At 31.7% G+C, this 24593-nt stretch overlaps 1 protein-coding gene across 1 annotated transcript in view; it reads left to right on the top strand.

Annotated features, from left to right (window-relative positions):
* The first annotated feature begins 15338 nt into the window (after positions 1–15338).
* Positions 15339–24593, top strand: part of LOC148306919 (sodium-dependent neutral amino acid transporter B(0)AT3) — a 50662-nt gene continuing 41407 nt past the window's right edge. Inside the window, exon 1 of the mRNA XM_088264186.1 lies at positions 15339–15502. The gene's annotated coding sequence lies outside the window, so the exon portion shown is untranslated. The remainder of the gene's footprint in view (positions 15503–24593) is intronic.

The following is a 24593-nucleotide window of genomic DNA, read 5'->3' as shown; positions in this document are numbered from 1 at the left end:
CATCGTCATTCCTGACGAAGTCATACCACTTTATACCCAGTATTCGCCTCAGGCATCTATTTTCAAAACTTGCTAGTTTCTTGCTTTGAACTTTGGTGAGGTGCCACGACTCACATCCGTACAGCAACACTGTTAGGATGCAGGCGTTAAAGAGACGACACTTGGTTTTTGTCGAGTAAAGCAGTGAGTCCCAGACATTGCGCATTTTATTGAATATAGCTCCTGCCGTTCCGAGCCGTACATTCAGTTCCTTAAAACGCATTCATTTACCCGCTACAGGGCAGAAAGTGTTGTATTTACATTTTGAAGAAAAGGTATTGTTTAATAATTTTTTTAAATATACTAAATATTTTTCAAATGGAGAAAAAACCTTCAGGTTTTACCTAAACAGATCTGTTGTACAGTAAAAAGTTCAAAAAGGGGCTTGATATTTATTTTTAATACATTGTATTATATTTTTAAACTTTAAAAACGTTCTTCTGAAAAATCAAGTTTTGAGAAAAAGGAGTGAGTGATATATTTGGGAGGAATGTTAAATCAAAATGATTCTGCGTAGAACAGCGTAACATTGATCCTATGAGAAATAAAATGGCTTTGATGTTGATAAAGGTTGAATGAAGATAACAATGTGATAAAGGTAATTAATGTTTCTTCTTATGAAATACTTCATAATAAAAATAAACAATGGACAATTACAAATCAGTAACAAGAGGTAAAGTAGCTTATTTTATTTTATTTTATTGGAAGGAAGAACAACAGTTACAATATATGATAAATCAGAATACAAAAAAAAAATCATGATTACCAATTACAGTTCTTCACAACTATGCATAAGAAAAGTCTATATATAAGAAGACACATGAGACAAGGATGGGATAAAGAGAAAAGGAGATGGCAGTGATAGGAAAAGAAGAAAAGGAAAAGACAGGGAATAGAATTTTCAGGTTTATAAGATTTCAAACAATTTAGCTTTAGCTTATGATTTTTTTATGACCAGTATCAGCATGTATGGGGCCTATATCAGCGCTATTAAGAGCTTAAACATTTTAAAGCTTTTAGTGTTTATTTCTTTGTTAATTTTTTTTTCTTTGAACTACATTTATGAAAATGGGACCGACTTATGCATAATTACATGTATTGGTTATAATATTGACCTCTATTTATCAAGCAAAGACTGCAAAATATTACAAAATTTCATCTACCCTTTCGGCAGTGGCGTGCAGAGTGAGTTTTTAATCAGAGTAGGCCGTAGGGTTGGGTAAGGATAAGGCACAGTAGGCACTGGTCGTGTTTCTATATGGATCGCGAGAAATCCAGGATAGGTACAGATTTTCTGCACATATAGAATGCACGCCTCTGCCTTTCGGTAAGTGATTAAGCTGCGACTTTTTGGTAATATTTATCAATTTTGATGTTTAACCCTTACCGGTACAATGTGGAATCTCATTTGACATTGATTTTTCCTCGTAGGTCCCATGTCGAATATCATTCGTCTTTTTTATCATCATTAGTATTATTGAATTAAAATGCAATCTCATATTTTTTTCACTCATATCTTTTACAACAGTGTGTAGAGCAGAGGACAAATGAAATTTTGCCCATGGGATGTGTAACTGTCTACCGTGATTTAAATAAAAAAATTAGGACCGGAAAGGGTTAACTTTTTAATTTACCAGTAACTACAGCATTTTTAATTTATTTTATTTTATTTATTTATTTCATAGATACATACATTTTTTTATATTAATAATTTAATTTAAAATTTAATAAATTTTAAATGTGGTTTAAAGTTTAATAGTGGTTTAAAAAAATAAGTTACGGTTTATCGATTAACCTGCCTCATAAAACAAAACAATATATTTATATATATATATATATATATATATATATATATATATATATATATATATATATATATATATATATATATATATAACATATATATATATATATATATATATATATATATATATATATATATATATATATATTTAAATATATTTAATTTTTATCCTCAACCTGGTCGATTAATTTAATTATACATAATAACGTAATTTCTTATTCCCTTTTAAACCCTAAATCACACCCTTGGTGCAGAGGGCACCTCAACACACCTTTCTTAATTTTATCGATAATGCTTATCTCAGCCTTATTTCATTATTTCACCATTCGAACATCTATCTTACATCATACTGCCGCACATTCGTCTGAGGGATCCCATTTGGACTGCATTCAGTCTGCATTCAGCCTTCGTTTGCCAACTCCATGTTTCGCTTTCATGCATTAGGGTTGAAACCGGGACTCCGTTTTTTTTAAATAAATTAATTTTAACTGCGTTAAATGTGTCCTCGGCACGGGAAAACTCAGGAATGGCACATTATTGTAATTTGTAATTATGTGTATGATGATATAAAAACACATGTTTTGGTAATTGTCGAAATGGCTACGTATTATATTATTTTATTAAAATTAAACACTTGAATATACCACTTTAATGAGTTTTATTTATATTTACGACTAGTTTTGAAAACGACAGATGTTTTCATCTTCTGGTACAAATTAAAACTAGCGAACAAAAATATATTTAGGTGTATATATAGGTCAATAAATATAGGGAAGGGAGAGGGGTTAAGGAACAAGATTTTTTATAAAAGGAAACATTGATAATAATGGTGACGTATTTCGAAACAGTATATTAGTCGTAAATATAAATAAAACTCATTAAAGTGGTGTATTCAAGTGTTTAATTTTAATAAAATAATCATGCCATTCCACAAAGTTAATGCCGAATCAATAAATAATACGTATTATATTTTTACAATCCATTATATTTTTACAACCCATTAAATTTTTTGGTATATTCAAGTGTTTAATTTTAATAAAATAATCATGTCATTCCACAAAGTTAATGCCGAATCAATAAATAATACGTATTATATTTTTACAATCCATTATATTTTTACAACCCATTAAATTTTTTGGTATATTCAAGTGTTTAATTTTAATAAAATAATCATGTCATTCCACAAAGTTAATGCCGAATCAATAAATAATACGTATTATATTTTTACAACCCATTAAATTTTGTGGTATATTCAAGTGTTTAATTTTAATAAAATAATCATGTCATTCCGCAAAGTTAATGCCGAATCAATAAATAATACGTATTATATTTTTACAATCCATTATACTTTTACAACCCATTATATTTTTTGCTACTGTATAAAAAGTTATTATTTAAGCGAACGGGTGTGTAGTCGTTGACAGTAATGTCCTTACGATGAAGTAAACATCCTTCGAATGCCGAATGTATTTAAAAGATATATTTTGCCTTATTCTATGAACAGTTGTTAGCGCCGGCGCATATTACTTTACCTTATTGATCCCGCCTGAAACGCGAAGTATCGTTCGCAAAACAAGTGTCAGTTTATTAACACTACTTATTAAAATAGGAATTTATAAAAAAAAAACAAAATTAAAATAAAACTAGTCAGAGAGAATATAACGGCACACCAATCTGCCTTTGCTAACAATTTTTGCCCTTTCCGCATTGATGTATATCCTTATATATACCCGCTGATTATTCCGACTCCTGACGTGACCATTTTTAAGTATTTGAAATACTTGGTCATGCCAAAAATTTCTCTGTCTTCCTCTGCTTTCAGTACCAACCACATTCGCGTCATAAATTTGTTTTACTATTCTTTCTTCACTGATTCGATTCACATGTCCAAACCATCTCAACTCATCTTTCTTAATTTTTTCCATAACGCTCATCTTAGCCTTGCATTATTTCCTTACATCACCATTGGTGCAGCTCTTATACATCGAATCTTCTTTTTGATACTTTATCCACACCTGATGGTGCATAAGGCACTGCATCATATAAACGCAGGGTTGTCTTATTCGTCAACGCACAAAGGAAAGGTGATCAGCCCTCCGCTTCCTGTACCAGTTCAGGGTAATATTGAATAAATATTAGAGTGAAAAAATCACTTGTATTTATTTGACTCGCCCCCCTTAAGAATTTAACCCGGGGCATCCAGTACGGTAGCCGAGAGTGCTGACCGTTAATATCACTACGGAGGCGGACTATATGTATATCGCAGTCATACAGGAGAAAGTGACCAAGTGCATTGTTTTACAAAAACGTTATCATTGACTATTTGATATCTTACTAGCTTAATATTGCCCTGAAAAAATCCTAAAAGATTTTAAACTCAGAAGTATAATAAAGTGACTTGGTAAAAATGACTAACTGCATTGATGTTTATTTTCTTGCCAAGCAAAAGTGACTTAAATGGCCCTCCTGGACTTTTTACGTTTTGGTAGTTGGTCACTTTCTTCTGTACGACTACGATACATAAATATTGCAATTATAAATATTAATTTTATTCTGAAAATATATTTTTACAATTTGAAATATTATTCCGGATTATTTTTTCTAAACAATGTGTTGTCATTGCATAATGTCTGATTGATACACTGTTAATTAATTTAAATTATTAATAAAGAGAAATGTTTGTTTTTTTTATTATTTACAAAAATATTTCTATTTCATACTTTTTCTGTGAGCCTAAGCGGCTCATTATTAGAAATAGGTATCAAATTGTCGTAGAGTGGGTTCGAACCGAGAAACTCTGACTTAAGAGTCCGCGACACTAGCCGTGGGACCACAACCCGACGCGCCATAAAATTTACTACAGTGCCCTTTGCACCACTGGGTACGTTTAAAGATAAACGGTAGGTATGTATTTTAATATCTCAAAGTAACCCTCGCGTAAAAAACTTTGGCCATTATCTGTGTAATTTTCCTCAGGCAATTCCCAAAATGGAGTCACGTATTTTATGAACATGTTTCCACATTTAAAAGTCGTTTAAGTTTCTCGGTCCTCTATAGGAATAAAAATGGGGAAAAAACGGAAAGTTTCCCTGAAAAGAAACGTACGTTGGATTTTTATACAAAACATTTCGAGTATGTCCAAATATTTGTTCAAAATATACTAAAGTTCAAAAATAATCATTGAGAAATCCATATTATTTTTTGACATCTCCTCAAAGATGAAGAAGAAATGGCATTTACTGGGCTGACGACCGCCATAAGCTGGTTTAAGTAATCACTTTACACACGTGTAACATTCTCCAATTCTACCCATTGTTGACAACCATACTACTTAAATTTTAGTCATATATATATATATATATATATATATATATATATATATATATATATATATATATATATATATATATATATATATATATATATATATATATATATATATATATATATATATATATATATATATATATATATATGAACCAACTTTAAACTCCAAATTCTTCTTCATCTTTGATGAGATGTCAAAAAATAATATGAAAATAACTCCTGTAATTGGAGATAATTCAGATTTTGTGAACAAGTATTTGGACACACTCAAAATGTTGTAAATTGAGAAATCTATTAAATTTATTTAAAAACAATTCCGAAAATGAAAATTCAATTTGAGTTATTAAAATTTTTAGTTAGTCGTATTCCTTTTGTAAAGTATGTTTAATTGTACTTTAAAACTTCTTTCATTTCGTATAAGAATATATAACTATAAATTTATTTCTTGAATGTTTTTCGCAGATACTTTGTGGCACATTTTATAAACCTTATAAAATAAAACCACTTAAAAAAAATATACATATATTATAATAATGACCATGAATCCGTCTGGTCCATAAATAAATGAGAGGCAAGTGAAGCCTAGAGTTGACAAAAAAATAATGAGTGGAGTCGAAATGCGATCTCTCAGACGAATGTGCGTCAAAAAGACGTATGAATAAATATTTTTCTTTACGTGTCGTGTCGGGTCCCCACTATATTGACGTATCACTTGTGAGGAAGTGTCCCTATTTTGGGCAGTCCAAAACAGCTCCTCGACGCTCCGTACTCTTATCATTCTTCTTCTTCAAACCCGCATCCGCATCCGATAGTGCATAGGGCACTGAATCATGTAAACGCAGTATTATCTTGATCGTTAACACATGAAGGAAAGGTGATCAGCCCTCCGCTTTAAGTACCAGCCCTGGGTAATATTGAATACATATTAGTCATTTTATTTTTTTACATCTCAACATAGATTATTGAAAGATTATAATAACAAACATGAGAAATTTTGTAAAATATCCTTTTCATTTTTATTATTTTAACTTATATTTTGACCAGTTAATTTATAAATAACTCCTGTAATTAGAGATAGTTCAGATTTGTGAACTAGTATTTGGACACACTCAAAATGTTGTAAATAAATATAAGAGTGAAAAAATCACTTTTTGATCCCTCCCTGGGATAAAACCCGAGACCTCCAGTACGATATCTATTTGTGCTGACTATTACACTACGGAGGCGAAGTACTCCTACGTACTTAGCACAAGTCCTAAATAAGTAAATAAAAATTTAAACACAAATAAATATTACTAAATTTAAAAATATTAAAAATAATAAAAACGTTTCAATGGTTGCAATGGAGATTAAACGGTATTGTAGAATATTTTCTGTGTCTAATGTACCTACAGTCCCATTCCTTTGATTCACTGCGCTACAAAAAAATTAAGATGAAAATTTCTTTTCACAAAGTATCGACAAAGGCCATTGTTTCAGATATTGGAAAAAGTTGGAGTCTGTCACGCTAATCTTGCTAAAACACGGAAATATGAAAATCTTTACCAATGTATATTTGGCATTCGATATTAAGGCCCGATACACGATAAATCGCAACTTAATTTTCTTTAAACCTAGGTGACATTTATCGTGATTTAATTTTCTGCTTAAAAAGTTGTTTTTGTATTAAAAAAATCTATGTTGAGATGTCAAAAAATTATGTAAAAAAAAACTCCAAATTGAAGACAATCCAGATTTGTGAACAAGTATTAGGAGACACTCAAAATGTTGAAAAAACAAGTTTTTCTTGGGAATAAATACATGGTTTTAAAATGTTAAAAAGTAATTTTTTTTTTAAAAATTCATTTTAGATTTTTTTCGTGGAGACACGTCTAGCCCTCGCACGGCCGATCGCTTAATGAATTCGATGTTTGCTAGTTCCCCCTTAAACAAAATTGTGAGCGGTGCGTATAACCAAGTTCTGAATGTTACCAACCTTTAATTGCGTCGAGTAGATATTTTTTAAACTGTTAAAAGCAATAATTTTCAAATAAAATATTTTGTTTAATTGGACCCAAACACTGCTAAGAGAACACTTGCATAAGACCAATTTTTGAGGTTTTTAATGTAAACACAACCATTTTATTTTTTTACAAAAATGTTAATAGAATTAGTATATAACCACTCACCGAGATTTTTATGTCTACCGGTTTCGAGACGTACCAGTCTCTTCGTCAGGACAATCACTAACACAGCATGCAAACAATACTACCCTTCACCACCATAGCACCATTTACACACTCAAAACTACACAACATGTCTAACACATGCGATTTTTGGTCGACCCGAAGACCAACATGCTCTATAGTTTTCAATACAGACATGCGTTACGAGCCGAGGTTAAACGTACATTAAAATTAGACCTGTAATCGAATCAAATTATATACTTGTAGGATGAAAGGAGTGGGCGGGGTTCGAATTGGATATTGAAATCTCGGTGAGTGGTTATATACTAATTTTATTAACATTTTTGTAAAAAAATAAATAAGTAAAAATGACTAACCACAAAGTAAATGCTTTAAATATTAATAATATTGAGAATATTATAAACACAACCAGTTTCCATCCAGTTGGAACCCACTACGCTACGGAGACAGAAAAAAATAGATTTACGATTAGATATTGACTGTAAAATTTTAAACAAAGACAAAAGATTAATAGTGAAAAATATTACAAATTGGATAGGCCGTTTATTAAAAAAAGGCCTAGAACAGTTTATGTGTGAAGAGAAGGGTTAAATATCAAGAGAAGTAAAAACAAATGTCATTTAGAAATAGGAAACAAAAAGACGACATTACGACTTAGTGGTAAATTAGGACTACTTAGGGGATGATTGGTGCTCAAGGGGTGAATGTTGACCTACTTTCTTGGTTACAAAGACTACGGTAAAGATTTAGGGTGCACTAAGGGTGGAGTTTAACAGCTAATCTTAAACTTGCTCATTTCGCACGGTTTACAGTTAACTATACTCTTTCTTCCATACCAATGTAATAATAATAATAAAAAAAATGTAGATTTTTATTTTAATACATTGAATATATTTTCCATCCTTAAACACATGCTGTATGTTTTTTGTTCAAAATATATTTAGAAGAATAAAGTATTCTAGGTACTTACAGGGCTTATGACATGGCTGGTTTAGTGATCACTTTACACACGTTCATCATTCTACCCATGATTGACAACCACACTACTCAAAGTTTTAGAACTCATAGATTTATCATTAATCTCATTATACAGTACATACGAGTTCACAACAGATATCTATGTTGGATTGAGAAAGCTCAAATTTAAAGATCTTTTTATTTGAATGTATGCAAGATCTGAAACCTGGATTAATTTTACATACTGGGAAACGCCTGAAAACATGGTATTAATTTATTTCTGCAGTTTATAATTTAATCGGTTATTTTTTATTCACAACATTTTGAGTGTTTACTGTTCATACATGTTCATAAATCTGGGTTTTCTTAAATACCTAGACTTTTTTATTCTTCGTCTTCTATGTTGAGATGTCAACAAAAAAATAATATGTATATGAATATATATATATATATATATATATATATATATATATATATATATATATATATATATATATATATATATATATATATATATATATATATATATATATATATATATATATATATATATATATATATATATATATATATATATATATATATATATATATATATATATATATATATATATATTTAAATAAACACTAATATACATTAAAAAAGCCGAAACATTTCGTTTTCATATCAACCTGTTCTACTTTGTAAACCTTTGTATAAGATCGCAGCGAGAGCATTATTTCAGTATTCCTTTAGTATCCTTTCAGGATAGGTTTCAGAATAGGTATCGATTTTATGTCCAGTTCTCAATACTGATGGGAGGAATCTCTTTTACTTTGTGGAAGCTCTTCCGACTGAAAGAAGTCATTAACTTATTTCCGGGTCTTATTTCGTTCCAATTTATATTGTATTTTTACCTGTCCTCTATCGCTTTATAAAAAAAAAACTTGAGTTGAGTTTTTTTATTCGAAATTTTATATGTAAATCTTATTCAGGCTTTTTGACAATCCATCAATCTATGTACAAAAAATGTAAAAAGCTAAATAGTTGTTGTTTTCCATCGTTAACCTTGTGTAATACCACTTAAAACACTACTGCATGACCACCGGTTTCGGTAGTCATGAAGTAGTATTTTTAAGTTGTATTTTACAAAGTGTGCGATAAATGATAAGGAGAGTTTATGCATCAATCAATGTGACAGTTGTTTCGCCTGGTTATGGCATTTTCAAACGAACGTGTTTTTGTTAATAAATAATAATAAATCTGTGTTTGATATAAAATTAATACAAAAATTTAAATGGAGCTCTACAAATTAAACGCCAAATCTTTAAATAGATAAGGAGAGTATTATATTACCATGCTACAAAGTTAACATTGCTTTTAATATACAAAATAAGACAAATTAAAATATCAATTCAAATAACGACGAAACTCGGTCTCCTGTCAAATGAATTAATAGCGTTTACGGCTAAATAGTTGTTTTATAAACATATATTAATAAAACAAATTGAAACATTAAGTCAAGTGAATTGAGAATTGGAGTGTTTTAAAACCAGTTCAAATATATTTCCTCCCATTTCATTAATTCTCCAGAACAAGTTTTCCCATTGAGAGTTTGTGTGTACATAACGAAATCTGTGAAATTGTAATTAACACTCCCGGTACTGAGAAATACGCACATTATTATTTTGTCGATGTGACGATCCTCCCTTAATTACGAGAAAATTAATTTTATCATTTTGTTGGTAGTAATCCATGAATATTTTTCAGATAATGCCAGAAAATAAAAAAATAATTGACATCTTAATATATATAGTATATGAAGAAAAATACGGATATCTTGATATTTACATGGCTTACGACCTGTTATAGGCTGGTTTGAGTGATCACTTTTACACGTGGTTGTCAATCATGGGTAGAATGGTAAATGTTACACGCGTGTGGAGTGATCTCTTAACCAGCCTATGACAGCTCATGAGGCTTGTAAATACCCAGACTTTCATCTTCTTCTTCATCTTTGTTGAGATTTGAAAAAGTGTTATTGTTGCCTAAAATTCAGTAATGAAATTAATTCTTAATGTTCCGAGACGGGCTGTATAAGAAATATTTAACAGATTACAACTTATGATATTCAAACAACTTTATGCTAAAACAATCCTTACAATGTATGTCATATCACTCACTCCTTTCAACGACGTCATAAATAAAAAATAGTAAATTTTCAGTTGTGCATGTTTTCGCAATGCTCAGAAATTTACTATATCCCAGCCAAAGCGGCATATTTTTAATTTAATATTTATCCGCTACAGGGCAGAAAGTGTTGTTTTTGCATTTTGAAGAAAATGTATTGTTTAATTATTTTTTTGAATATCCATAGTATTTTTAAAATGGAGAAAAAACATTCAGGTTTTACCTAAAAAGATCTGTTGCACAGTAAAAAGTAAGTGGCTTGATATTTATTTTTGATACATTGTATTATATTTTTAAACTTTAATAACGATCTCCTAAAAAATCAAGTTTTTTTGATTTATGACGTTGTTGAAAGGAGTGAGCAATATGCATTTAAGAATAAGAATGACACTCAAATAAGACAAAAAAGCATGTCCCAGCAAAGCACACAAATCAAAATTAACATTATTTATAGAAACGTAGATAGAACTTCAAGATCCACAATATAGAATGAAATACATACCTCTTTTTGTCAACCGAACATTTATTATTATTCAACAAAGTTGTACTACTTCCTTCCATTGCCAATAAAGTCATTAAAAAAGTATACAGAGTTATTCATAAATAGATGACGGAGCTGGGTAGATCGGAAATAGATCACATCATTCGGTCATGTCCTATTTGATTGCATGTCATAATTTTTTTTTTTCATATAGAAAAAAAAATTATGGAATGTTATTCGCAGGTGGTACATTTTTTAAACTTTATAAAATAAAACAACTTTGTTTTAAACCACTTTTTATTGCTACTATTTTTCTCCAACCGGTTTCGACAAGAACCTTGTCATCAGGGTTAAAATGTACATTTTTGTTGTTTATTTTATAAAGTTAAAAATGTATTTTAAAATGTGCCCACGGTACGGAAAAAACTCAGTTAGGGCACATTATTGTAATTTGTAATTAAGTTTACAATAAAGTATAATAATAATAATAAATAATAAAACCCTTATCCGCACCCTAATAGTGCATAGCGCACTGCGTCATATAAACGCAGAGTTATCTAGATCGTTTACACATGAAGGAAAGGTAATCAGCCCTCCACTTCAGGTACCAGTCCAGGGTAATATTGAATAAATATTACAGTGAAAAAAAACACTTATATTTATTTGACCCCCTCTGGGAATCGAACCCGGGACCTCCAGAACGATAGCCGAGCGTGCAGACCATTACACTACGGAGGTGGACAGTAAAATAACAGGCTAATAATAGTAAATAACAGGCGGACACAATAACTACTACTACTACCATCACGCCGTTTCCCCGCAGGGGTAGGCAGAGAGGATGGAACGCCACACTCTTCTGTCCTGACATACACTCCTCGCCTCCTTCACATCCATACATCTAGTCATACATGCCCTCCGATTACGCAGACTTTTGACACCGCATTGATCTGATCGTGCCAAGTCTTTTTCGGTCGTCCTCGTTCTGTTTTCCCTCTCACATTCGCCACATATATTTTCTTAGTCGTTCTCTCGTTATCCATTCGCTCCACATATCCATACCACCGCAAAGAACTCTTCCTAATCTTTTCAATTATTCCTCGTTCTGCCTTACATTCCTTTCTTATATGTTCTTATATAATATATAAAATAAAAACCCTTATCCGCACCCCAATGGTGCATAGGGCACTGCGTCATATAAACGCAGTGTTATCTTGATCGTTTACACATGAAGGAAAGGTGATCAGCCCTCCGCTTCAGGTATCAATCCAGGGTAATATTGAATAAATATGACAGTGAAAAAATCACAAATATTTTTTTTACCCCCCTTGGGAATCGAACCCGGGACCTCCAGAACGGTAGCCGAGCGTGCTGACCATTACACTACGGAGGCGGACCTGTCATATGTTCTTATACACAATAAAATATAAATAAGTAGATAAAATATATTTATTCTGTGCAGTTGTTAGTTCAGATAATACAACTACAAATGTTCTTCATCAATTCTAAATAATTAAGTGCCTCGCTTAAGTGAAATGTAATTAATTTACCTGATACATGTACAGGAAGGTATGCCACCGCGAAATTTGCGAACTAAGAGTGTGAACTTTAAGTACATATCTGTACAACCCGCCAAATTTCCTCTTTAGCGACAGGGTGGAACATTATTTATCGCCTCAGTCGTTATTGTAAAAAGAAAATTTAGTTCTCCTGGAAATACCTTTACCGTAATGTGTCATTGCTAATAGCAACCCTTACAATATTTTGCGTAGGCACTTTAAAATAGTACAGTATATGAAAATATAATACATTTCTCGGGTGGCATTCTATGGTATACTGAAACTAACTATAATGAAATATTAAATAACGTACTTTTATTATTTTCAACCTATAACACGTGATTTTAAAATAAAAGTAAGACTTAATATGTATAAATATGTGACTAAGTTTATGGACATTTTTTTTACGAAGAGATATTGTTACTTACGGTGTCAATATATTTCCAATATTTATTAATCCAATAATAATATTTCCTTGAATAATTTTCTTAAAAAAAAGTGGTTAGTGAAATTATAAAAAAGAAAATAAATAACTAACTAACTAAAAATCATGCCGCTTTTCCGAAGGGATAGGCAGAGAGAATAGAATGCTACACCAATCTGTCTTTAAAAACGATCTTCGCCTCTTCCACATTCATGTTTCTCATCATACATACCCTCCGATTATTTCGACTCCTGACCTGACCACTATCTAGTATTTGAAATACTTGATCAAGCCAAGTTTCCCTCGATCTTCCTCTTATCGTATTTTCAATTACATTCGCCTCATATATTTGTTTTACTGTTCTTTCTTCACCCTTTCGATTCACATGCCCAAACCATCTCAACACACCTTTTTTGAATTTTATCAATAATGCTTATCTCAGCCTTGCATTCTTTCGTTATATCACCATTCGAACGTCTATCTGATTCTATCATACATCGTTTTGTCGCACATTCTTCTGAGAGATCACATTTCGTCTACTTTCATCCTTCTTTTGCCGTTTCCATGCTTCACTTCCAAACTTTGGTTTGGAAGCAGGACTTTAGCAAGTTTAGCTTTTGCTGAAAAGTTTTTATTCGCTATGATTGATTTCAGAGCACCATTCACTTTCCTTTCTATATTTATATTGCCTTAAAAATATAATGTTGAAATTTTAGTTCAACAAAAAGAGCAAAAAAATCTATTGTGACACGTGTTTCGACGCATTCCGCATTATTTTAAAATACCATATCGTGTCACAATGGATTTTAAGAAAGAGTGATAATTTATAAGTAAAACATAAATTAAAAATGGATACATTTTACCGCAAAGTAACTGCCGAATCAATTAATGAAAATCATTACATTTCATTCGGTTGAATTATTTGTTACCACTAAGTGTTCGCAATAAGCTGCCTAAAAGCTCCGATTATATTGGAAAAGCTCGCCTTGCTTTCAGGCTATCGGCTAAATGATCAAATTAAATATCGAACTTTGGCTCAGATAGTCGATCTCACCGGTCAGAGGCCGAGTGTCTTGTTGGTTCGGTAACCAGTCCCACGGGAAGTCCTGATGAGTATGTACATAGCTACCCACTACAGCCTGTAGTACCTGCCGTCTCGCAGGACTGTACGCGGTACAGTCGCACATTGTGGAAGCGCTCCACCACCCTTCCCGATAAAAGCGCACGCATCCCCCGGCTGTACTATCAATACTAACCTAGGAGGACGGACTGCGACAGGGTTGCATCGAGCAATTGTTTGACCCACAAAATTTGTCAATAGTCGACAATTAAACAAATTATGTTTTCTTTACAACATTTTTGGTGTGTCCGAATACTTGTTCAAAAATCTGGATTATCTCAGCTTAGGAGTTATTTTATACGTGTACTGTGTCACGAGTTCAATAAAAATATCTGGGGTTTCCAAAATTGAGTATTGTGGTTGTCAATCATGGAAAGAATTGGTGGATTGGTAGAATGTTACATGTGTGTAAAGTGATCACTTAACCAAGCCTATACCGGTCGTAAGCCCTGTAAATGCTCAAATTTCCATATTCTTCTTCAAATACACATGTTGAGATGTCAAAAATGAATAATTTTTTCATTCGTTTATTGATTCGGCAGTCACTTTGTGGTAATATCTATCCATTTTTATTTAAATTACACCTGTTGAATACCACTGTTTCATAAAATGTATAATGATACGTTTTTCAATGCGTTATGCATCATTTTCAAACACCGTATGATGCGGAATGCATAGAAATATGTGTCACAATAGATTTTAAGAATGTCGAAAAAATGAGAGAAGAATTCAACTAATTACCAATAAAAAAAGAGACTAATATATGATATGCTTATTTTTATGCATTATTTGTTTATCGATATAATGCCTAAATATTTTAAGAATATAAATAAATAAAAATATAAACAATAAAACTGTAATGAAAAAAAAATGTTATATTTATTACATACAATTATTTGAAAATGATGAGATGCCTGAATGCATGAAGAATAAAAAGAGTCTGACAGAATTTTAAAAGAAATACTTTGTTTATTGTAATAAAATGCAAATATGTATATTATAAATATGAGGTAAATTTAGTGAAAATAATAGTTTGTATTAAATGTAATATAAGCTAACTAAAAAATAAAAAATGGCTCTAATTTTTGGTGCTCTCTGTCTCCAACTATATTGGCTGAGTCAAAAAGTAACAGGATTCCACGCGCCAGCAAATATTTAGTAACATTTATCCTTTATGATTTTGTACTGAGTGTCATCTCAATATATTTAGATCAAGGCTCTTGCTACAGCCCTGTTCCCAACCCAGACAGGCGGCGAGAAAAGCGCGGGCTTTCAGTCGATCCTCGTCCGCCATTACGCGAAAACGCGCTCGTTCCCGCCACAATTTTCATTTCAAACTTAAACATATCAATTATTTTTAATACACAACTATTAGGTGGGTGAATTTTTATCATTGTCAACCAGATTCCGCGTGCAGGTTGCCATTCACATAGCTTTGGGTGAGTTTAACACGATTTTATACCATTTATTCGCGAGTAAGTACTGTACGGTAATTAGTATTGTTATATAATGGCATACTTGTCAACGGTCTATTAATAACGTAAAAAGGTTTTATGCCATTATTCTCTTGATGTGATTAATTACAGTGACCTCAATTTCGCTTGGTCCTTTTGTCTTTATTTTTAGACCATATTTGATGAATTCGTTGTTACATTTTGCTCCAAGTAAAAGACATAAATGATAAAGCAACAGGCCTCAAACAAACGGAAGATTTTATTTTTATTGATGTTTCGACAAAGATATAAATGTCTTGGCATTTACTGGGATTATGATGTGTCATAGGCTGGTTTAAGTGATCACTAACTATTCTGTCTACGATTGGGGTTGATCTTTGTTGAAATACCAAAGAAATCTTAACTGTACTTATGACGTATCACAGGCTGGTTTAAGTGATCTTTCACAATTCTACCCATGATTGAGGTTGATCTACATATGTTGACATACCAACAAACATATTAACTGGGCTTGTGACGTGTCATAGGCTGGTTTAAGTGATCATTCACCATTCTACCTGTGATTGGGTTGATCTTTGTTGAAACACCAAAAAAATGTTTACCAGGCTTATCACATGTCGTAGGCTGGTTTAAGTGATCATTCACAATTCTACCTATGATTGGGTTGATCTTTGTTGAAATACCAAAAGATCTTTACTGGGCTTGTGACGTGTCATAGGCTGGTTTAAGTGATCATTCACCATTCTACCTATCATTGGAATTAATCTATGTTGAAATACTAAAAAAAATATTTACTGGACTTATGACGTGTCATGGCCTGGTTTAAGTGATCATTCATAATTGTACCCACGATTGGAGCTGATCCATGTTAAAATACCAAAAAAAGTCTTTACTGTATTTATGACGTATCGCAGGCAGGTTTAAGTGATCATTTACCATTCTACATATGATTGCAGTTGATCTTTATTGAAATACCAAAAATCTTTACTGGGCTTATGAAGTGTCATAGTCTGGTTTAAATGATCATTCACAATTCTAAAAATGATTGGGGTTGATGTCGAAAAAATCTCAATATATAATAAATAACTTTAAGTAGAGCAGAATCCAGAATTTGTAAATGAAAAATTAGACACAATCAAAAATATTCTGAAGAAAATACACTACCCAAACTGTCCGCTTCCTAGCTACCGTGCTAGAAGCCCCAGGTTCGATTCCTACGGGGGAGTCAATGTAAATATGAGTTATTTTACACTCTTATATTTTATTAATATTATCGTGGACTAACTATATAAACACTTAAAATAATAATATGGCTATAATCAGATGATCATCTTATTTTTTGACATCTCATCAAAGATGAAGAAGAATATAGAAGTCTGGGCATTTACGGGGCTGACGACCGTTATAGGCTGGTTTAAGTGATCACTTTACACACGTGTAACATTCACCAATTCTACCCATTATTGACAACCACAGTACTCAAATTCTTAGAAGTTCTATATATATGAACCAATTTTGAAACATTGTTCTTGAATAATTAAAACTTCACTAGAGACATTTATTGGTGAGATGAAAAGAAGCTTTTTATTGAGCAGAAACTCTTTTATGTGAGGTCCGAATCCTGCATTATAATCACACAGATAAGAAACGCCAGAAAATAACATTTTAATTTTTATTATTTAAGCTTATAATTTGACCAGATAATTTATTCACATTTTGAGTGTCCAAATACTTGTTCACAAAATCTGGATTATCTGGAGTTATTTTCATATTATTTTTTACCAAATTATATGAAAATAACTCCTGTAATTGCAAATAATCCAGATTTTGTGAACAAGTATTTGGACACACTCAAAATGTTGTGAGATGATTATTATTCTTGTTATTATTTTAGAATTTCAAAACGCCAATTCAATGTGGATCAATCATTGCAGTCCGAAATAGCTATCATTCTAATTTTAGCTGAACCATTTTCTACCGCCGTCAATGTTTTTTCAATTTATTAACATCACTATCTTCTTATGCTTTTCAAAATTATTTGAAATCGTTAGATACAGAAAAAAAAGATACTGTCTTATTTTGTATGCAACTAGTAGTGCAACATTAAACTCTTATGAGCTTTTATAGTATAGTATAAGCATGCTACGTGGTCAGCCAACGCCGCAGAGATTGAAATAGTTGCGCTCTTGTAAGCCTATTGCTATTAAATATGTCTAAAAAGCCCCTACTGTTTTTTTCCAATTTGTAGTGTAAATTTATTTTTAGTATGCATTATTTATTTGAACTGTCGCAAGTTCACCAATTCTCATTTTTCATATAAGAAAAATATCTCTCCTTAACGTATTTTTGTCTAGTTCGTATTTTTCGGTAGGTAGAATACATGCCATTGTTTTTAATTGTATATCTAAAAAAATATAAATGTGTAATTTATGGAAAATGGCTCATTAATTGAAAGAGCTCAATTACTTTTACCATATATATCTCTTCCATCAACGATAGTATTTTAATTATGTGTATCATTGTTTTGTTAGTCCATAAGATTAGTTACTTAATTTTTTTTTTTATTTAACTACACTTATACGAAATGATGGGTTGTTTTAGGCTGATACTATAACTCAAAAGGGATGAATCAGTATTTGATGGTGTGGTGTTATAGATTCAAAAATAATTCAGTATTCCATGCATCTAATATTAAGGGTAAATTATATTAACCCTTTGAGGGGTAAAATACGATACGCAGTTCTACCAGTCTCTATTTTAGCAAGGCAACATTCACGTGATGTATGTCATAATTGTATATACCCACATTGATTAAATTAGTCTCTGGCAGAATTAATTATATATTCAGTCTTTGTGAATTTCAATCAACAAAACAATGTGCAAAATCCATTTTCTTATACATATATTAATAGGATGTTATTTTTACTACTCACATCAGAAATCCAAGCGAGCTACAAAGCTTTTAATCCGTAAATTAGTTAATCTGAAGCGTTTTAACATGTCAGCAGTGAGCTACGTCATATTTTACCCCAATGACAGAATATTACGTCACGTGAAACTTATTTCGTATGTAAATACATATACGTCGAACGTGATTGATTACACAACATCGATATCAACATGAAAATAAAAAATGGATTTTCAGCATAAAATATCGAAAGAGTTTCCCTTTTCAACCCCTACCTTTCGAGAGAAATCAATCTAAATAATATGGGATGGGTTATTCGTCCGAGAATAAACCTGCCAACAACAGGATGATCAAATATGTATGAGATCACGGGTTCGATTTTCGGTTGTATAAACATTATAATATAACATGTGTGTGATATTTTCACTCTACCTGCTTCCTGGAGTGCCATATCAAGTATATTTATTCATCTGAAGTGTGGTCACCATTTTTACGTACTGGAAGTTCCCTTCACAAACTAATTCAAAGACCAGACTCTTTTTTTAACTCCACTCTTTCACTAACAAGCTGACCTAACGAGGAAAAACAATGCATTTGAAAAAAACACTTCTGTACCAAATAATTTTATTCATTTGTTTATAATTTTAAATCTGTTTATAATGTTTGTTTAAAAATTTTTTCAACAATTGGCTTGAAATTATGACACAACGTTGCATTCTTCGAATATGTGCAATTTTTATATGTATATACATATAAACATATGCGAACCAAGCTGTGATGGTCGCAAGCCCTGTATTTACAGGGCTTGCGGCCATCACATAAAATATGGACGTCTGGATATTTATCCAGACGTCCATATTTTTATTCATCTATGTTAAGATGTCTAAAATGTTATATAACTTATTTTAATAAAAAAAACGTTTTATTTTTGCAGTTTTCTTTATAAATATGTTACTTAAAATTTCACATACCACCTTTAAGTATTAATTTAATTTTTGGTCAATGCGTAAAAATTTATATGTCTCAGTATATTATTGTCGTTTTTGCGTAAGTATTTATGATATATGGAGAGAAATGTTCGTTTACGCATTTATTTACCCGTCATTGTTGGTTAAACTTTCAACACATTTTCATAATAAATTACGTCAAATCTCTTTGAAAGTTCCATGAAGCCTCTATTTCGTTATTATCGATGTGAGTATTTACTCAGTACAAAGTTCCACACTCACGATGATGATACAATATTATCCTATGTAAACATAAATTCAGAGCTTATGGAATAAACGGGTAAGTGAGTTTGGGTCCGGGATGCGGAGGGTTGAAATTATTATCATTAACCAATCGGTCGTGATTTCGGTTTCATCAAAGGCGATTTAAAGCTCAAGTTATTTATTACAAAAATATACATCCGTGTTATTTATTGATCGAAATATGTTTTAACCACTTTCATAATTCAGTGGTTATGTTATGTATTTGTTCTATGGAAAAGTTTCTTTTTCTGGTGATATAAAAAACGCTTCTATTTAGTTAAATATTAAAACTTGGTGGTCTACAAAGTTTTGTCTATTATGAAATTTGTCTATTTTTTTTAAATATTTAATATTTATTTGAAATGTTACAAGAAATAACGAATACTAAGCTCAACTTACGGTGTTTATAGTGATACTAAATGCATCGAAACACGTGTCATAATAGATTTTTATAAACAGTGTTATTAATTAATAATAATAGTGGCATTACCGCCTCCATAGTTTAATGGTCAGCACGCTTAACTACCGTAATGGAGGTCCCGAGTTCGATCCCCAGGGGATCAAATAAATAAAAGTGATTTTTCACTCTCATATTTATTTAATATAATTCTGGACTGGTCTCTGAAGGGCAGGAGTGATCACCTTACCTTCATGTAAGTAATGATCCAGATATTACTAATTTATTGTAACTGCAGACAGTTGGTAGAATCCCATATTGAATTGTTGGGTAATATATCCAAAATAAAACAAGGTTTGTTGGATAAAATTCTACATTTATTTATGTATATGTTAATACGTGCCTTCTTAGGACATTATCAAACACTATTTCCACTATTAGTGTTTGATAATGTCATAAGAAGACGAAACGCTTCACGTATTAAGATATACATAAATAAATGTAGAATTCAATCCGACAAACCTTGTTTTATTTTGGATATATTTCCCAACAATTCAAGATATTACTGCACCAATACGATGCGGTGCCTTATGCACCATTTAGTGTGGATAAGGGTTAGAATAATAAAATATGTTAACAGTATTTTTATAAATTAGCAAAATATAAATATGTATAATAATAAAACCCTTATCCGCACCCCAATGGTGCATAGGGCACTGCTTCATAGAAACGCAGTGTTATCTTGATCGTTTACACATGAAGGAAAGGTGATCAGCCCTCCGCTTCAGGTACCAGTCCAGGGTAATATTGAATAAATATTACAGTGAAAAAATCACTTATATTTATTTGACCCCCCCTGGGAATCGAACCCGGGACCTCCAGAACGGTAGCCAAGCGTGCTGACTATTACACTAAGGAGGCGGACAGAATATGTATAAACATACATAAAATATAACACAACACAAACGAACTTAACAATGAAAAAATAGGGCAAAGTAGTAAGAATAATATCATGCAATAAAATAAAGCCATAACAGACGTAAGCCGCTTTAAAATAGCGTTATAATAAATCTTTTTTTTTCTCAGGGAGGCGGAAAAACACGGAAAAAATTATTCAACAGCTGGGTGTAGATTTAGGGCCATTTGTTTGTAAGAACGAGATTACTTCCAGCACAGCAAAGGCGAAACGTTAAACGTTCCTTTTATTCTTTATTCTCTAGACTCCGTCTCATTACATTTTACAGTTTACTGTAGGGTTGGTAATAGTGTAAGACAGAATGGAGAAAAGGTTTCACAAAATAAGTACAGTAAAAACTCGATACAACGGGCTAATTGGGGGGAGGGAGTACTCGTTAAAGCCAAATGTCCGTTATATAAAAATAAGTTTAAAATATTATTTTTTGACATCTCATCAAAGATGAAGAAGAATATGGAAGTCTGGGCATTTACGGGGCTTACGACCGTCATAGGCTGGTTTGAGTGATCACTTTACACACGTGTAACATTCACCAATTCTACCCATTATTGACAACCACACTACTCAAATTCTTGGAAGTTCTATATATATGAACCAATTTAGAAACCTTGTTCATGAATCACTAAAACTTCACTAGAGACATCTATTGGTGAGATGTAAAGAAGCTTTTTACTAAGCAGAAACTCTTATATTAGTATGTGAGATCCGAATCCCGGATTATAATCACACACATGAGAAACGCCAGAAAATACCATTTTCATTTTTATTATTAAGCTTATAATTTGACCAGATAATTTATTTACAACATTTTGAGTGTGTCCAAATACTTGTTCACAAAATCTGGATTATCTCTAATTACAGGAGTTATTTTAATCATAATTAGATGTCAAAAAATAATATGAAAATAACTCCTGTAATTAGAGATAATCCAGATTTTGTGAACAAGTATTTGGACACACTCAAAATGTTGTAAGTTTAAAATAAATCAAAATGCTTTTCGGGAAAATTTTAATTTTTTATTTAAGTTTTACTTAGTTAATACGGTGTTAGTTGGTATATGGTAAACGGTGTTAGAAAATGATGCGGAATGTTAGTTTTAGTTTATAGTTTTGAAGAAATAGTGGTATTTACTAAGTAAAACTTAAATTAAAAATGGATAGATTGCAAAAAGTGATTGCCGAATCAATTAATGGAAATATAAATACTGGTTTTAGAAATAAATTGAAAGCTGTCCCACCGCATTTCCAGATCTGATCCAGAAGGATCTAAGCTTTCTGACGGACCTTCTCTTGCAAAGCAATTTTTTCGCACTGTATTTAGATATTAATAAACAATATAAAACACAAACAAAATTCTATTTATTGTCTTCGGACACTCGTCGTGAAGTGACGTTGCTGTTTGATATCGACGCGGTTGCTTTCGGTAATCCTGCTTTGAAAAAGGAATCAATTATTGTTTGAAGTTTACTGCTTTATTTTTTTTTTTTATAATCAACTCTCTAAAATTATGAAAATGCGTGTAGTAGTAGAACGTCGTTATCTGACGAATAGTCAATAAGTGTAATTAGATCGTCGAGATGTGATTTTACCGCTTTTAATACTTGATCAGTAAAAATTTGTAAATAATTTTATTTAAAATATTTATGAGTGTGTCCAAAATTTTGTTCACAAATCTAGGTCTGTAGATTTTTAAAAAAGAATAACCCGCAAAGCCCCTACTTTAAGAGGCTTGTCTGCAGGTAGGATAGTAAGGATAGGGAAGGTAAATGTGAAAAATACATCACAAAAACCCAGACCAATTGAAAATAAACCTTTCTTTAATTTATTTGATTTCAGTTCGCATCCGTAATGTAATGGTCAGCGTATGTATCTACCGTGCTGGAGGTCCCGGGTTCGATTCTCATGGGAAGTGACAATAAATATTAGTGATTTTTTCTATAATATTTATTCAATATTACACTGGACTGATCCCTGATGCGCCGGAATGATCACATTTCCTTCATGTAATTAACGATTAACATAACACTGCATTAATACGATTCAGTGCCCTATGTACCATTGGGTGCGGATAAGGGTTGGAAGAATGTTATTCTCAATAGTTTTGAGTATGTTCAAATTTTTGTTCACAAATCTGGGTTTGTACATTTAGTTATTTGTGTTATTCATATTATAAATTAATTCAGGACAATGGCAGAAATATAAAGTTATGTCAACCTGTCCGTTGTTGTAGAACGCCACCCCGCAAGCGAAACATCTGTCACCAGAACCATTAATCTAAATTACAAGACCTTGTCTGGTATTATTCTATTCTAAATATAGTACGAATAATGTAGGCAGGGCACCCTTGAGAGGAAAAGGACATTGGGGTAATGTTTCTTCGCCTTCTCTGTAATAAAAATGATGAATGGTGTCTACCAACCAATAAAGGTTGATATCTTGGCTTTTTTTCATATTTTCTCCTAGAAATATTCTGAATATTACTTGGAATTTATTAGGATCAGGCGTTTCGCTGCCTTGAGTCTTTAGGATTTCGTTCCTTTAGTGGACGCGTTATGATTTCAGAGCTATTGAGCCTACTTTTAGAATTTACGACTTTTTGAAGTCACGTACATTGTTTCTACTTTTTAAATTTATTTATTTAAACTTCATGTCCAGAAAAGAAATAAGTACATAAATTGGCGGGCTTATTCCAACCAACCAAAAACAGACTAGTGATATTGATCTAAACGTTTGATACCATGTATAGCTGTTTGCAATCAGAGGGTAGATAGTACATGAATATTAAAAAAAAACATAAATTACAAATTGATGATAATAAGGAAGGCAAAGGAAAAAGGGAGTTTAGGGAAGGACGTAGAGGAAAAAACTATGAGGGGAGTTTTGATGGACAGTTAGGATTTTAATTATAAATAGTAATGTCTCAGACGTTTCTTAAAAGTTATTAGAGAAGGTGCATTTTTTATAAGGAGAGGTAATTTATTTTAGAGTCTGGCCGCTTAGACAAGGAAGGAATTACTGAAGAATGATGTGTTATGGCAAGGAATGAAAAGTGTTCTTTCTTGGGAAGAACGAAATAATAGACTATGATCTGAAATGTTTATAAAAGAAATGACATAAATCACGCATTAAATGTTACTTGTCTTTTTCATACCAACAAAGAAATTAATACTATTTAAGGGTATAAAGAACTGTAAGTTTATTCTTGACTTATCATGACCTTGATCTTAGAAGGAGCCAACAATAGCCAATCAAAGGAGGTTCTGGCTCCTCTCCAGGTCTAAGTCAAGGTCAAGGTAAGTAAAGAAACTGATAAAAGGACAGGTAAACATTTAAAAGCTGTTCATCTATTCTGTCAGCTATTTTTTGACCCAGTGACCATATGGGTGTACTCTCAAACATACAAAATTAGTACGCGATCGGCTGCGTGAGATGCCGCACATATGTTGTCCGCGCTCATTTTTTAAATTTTGGCAAATAAATATTTTTTATTCCGACTCTTGAACCTTGACTCTTTATTCCGACTTTCAAGTTTTTGAAATGCTTGAC

This window comes from Brachycentrus maculatus, unplaced genomic scaffold (assembly GCF_059751285.1).
Source record: "Brachycentrus maculatus isolate JH-2025_06_01 unplaced genomic scaffold, ASM5975128v1 h1tg000220l, whole genome shotgun sequence".
NCBI classification, from domain to species: Eukaryota; Metazoa; Arthropoda; class Insecta; order Trichoptera; family Brachycentridae; genus Brachycentrus; species Brachycentrus maculatus.
This window is presented reverse-complemented; position numbering and strand designations above follow the sequence as displayed.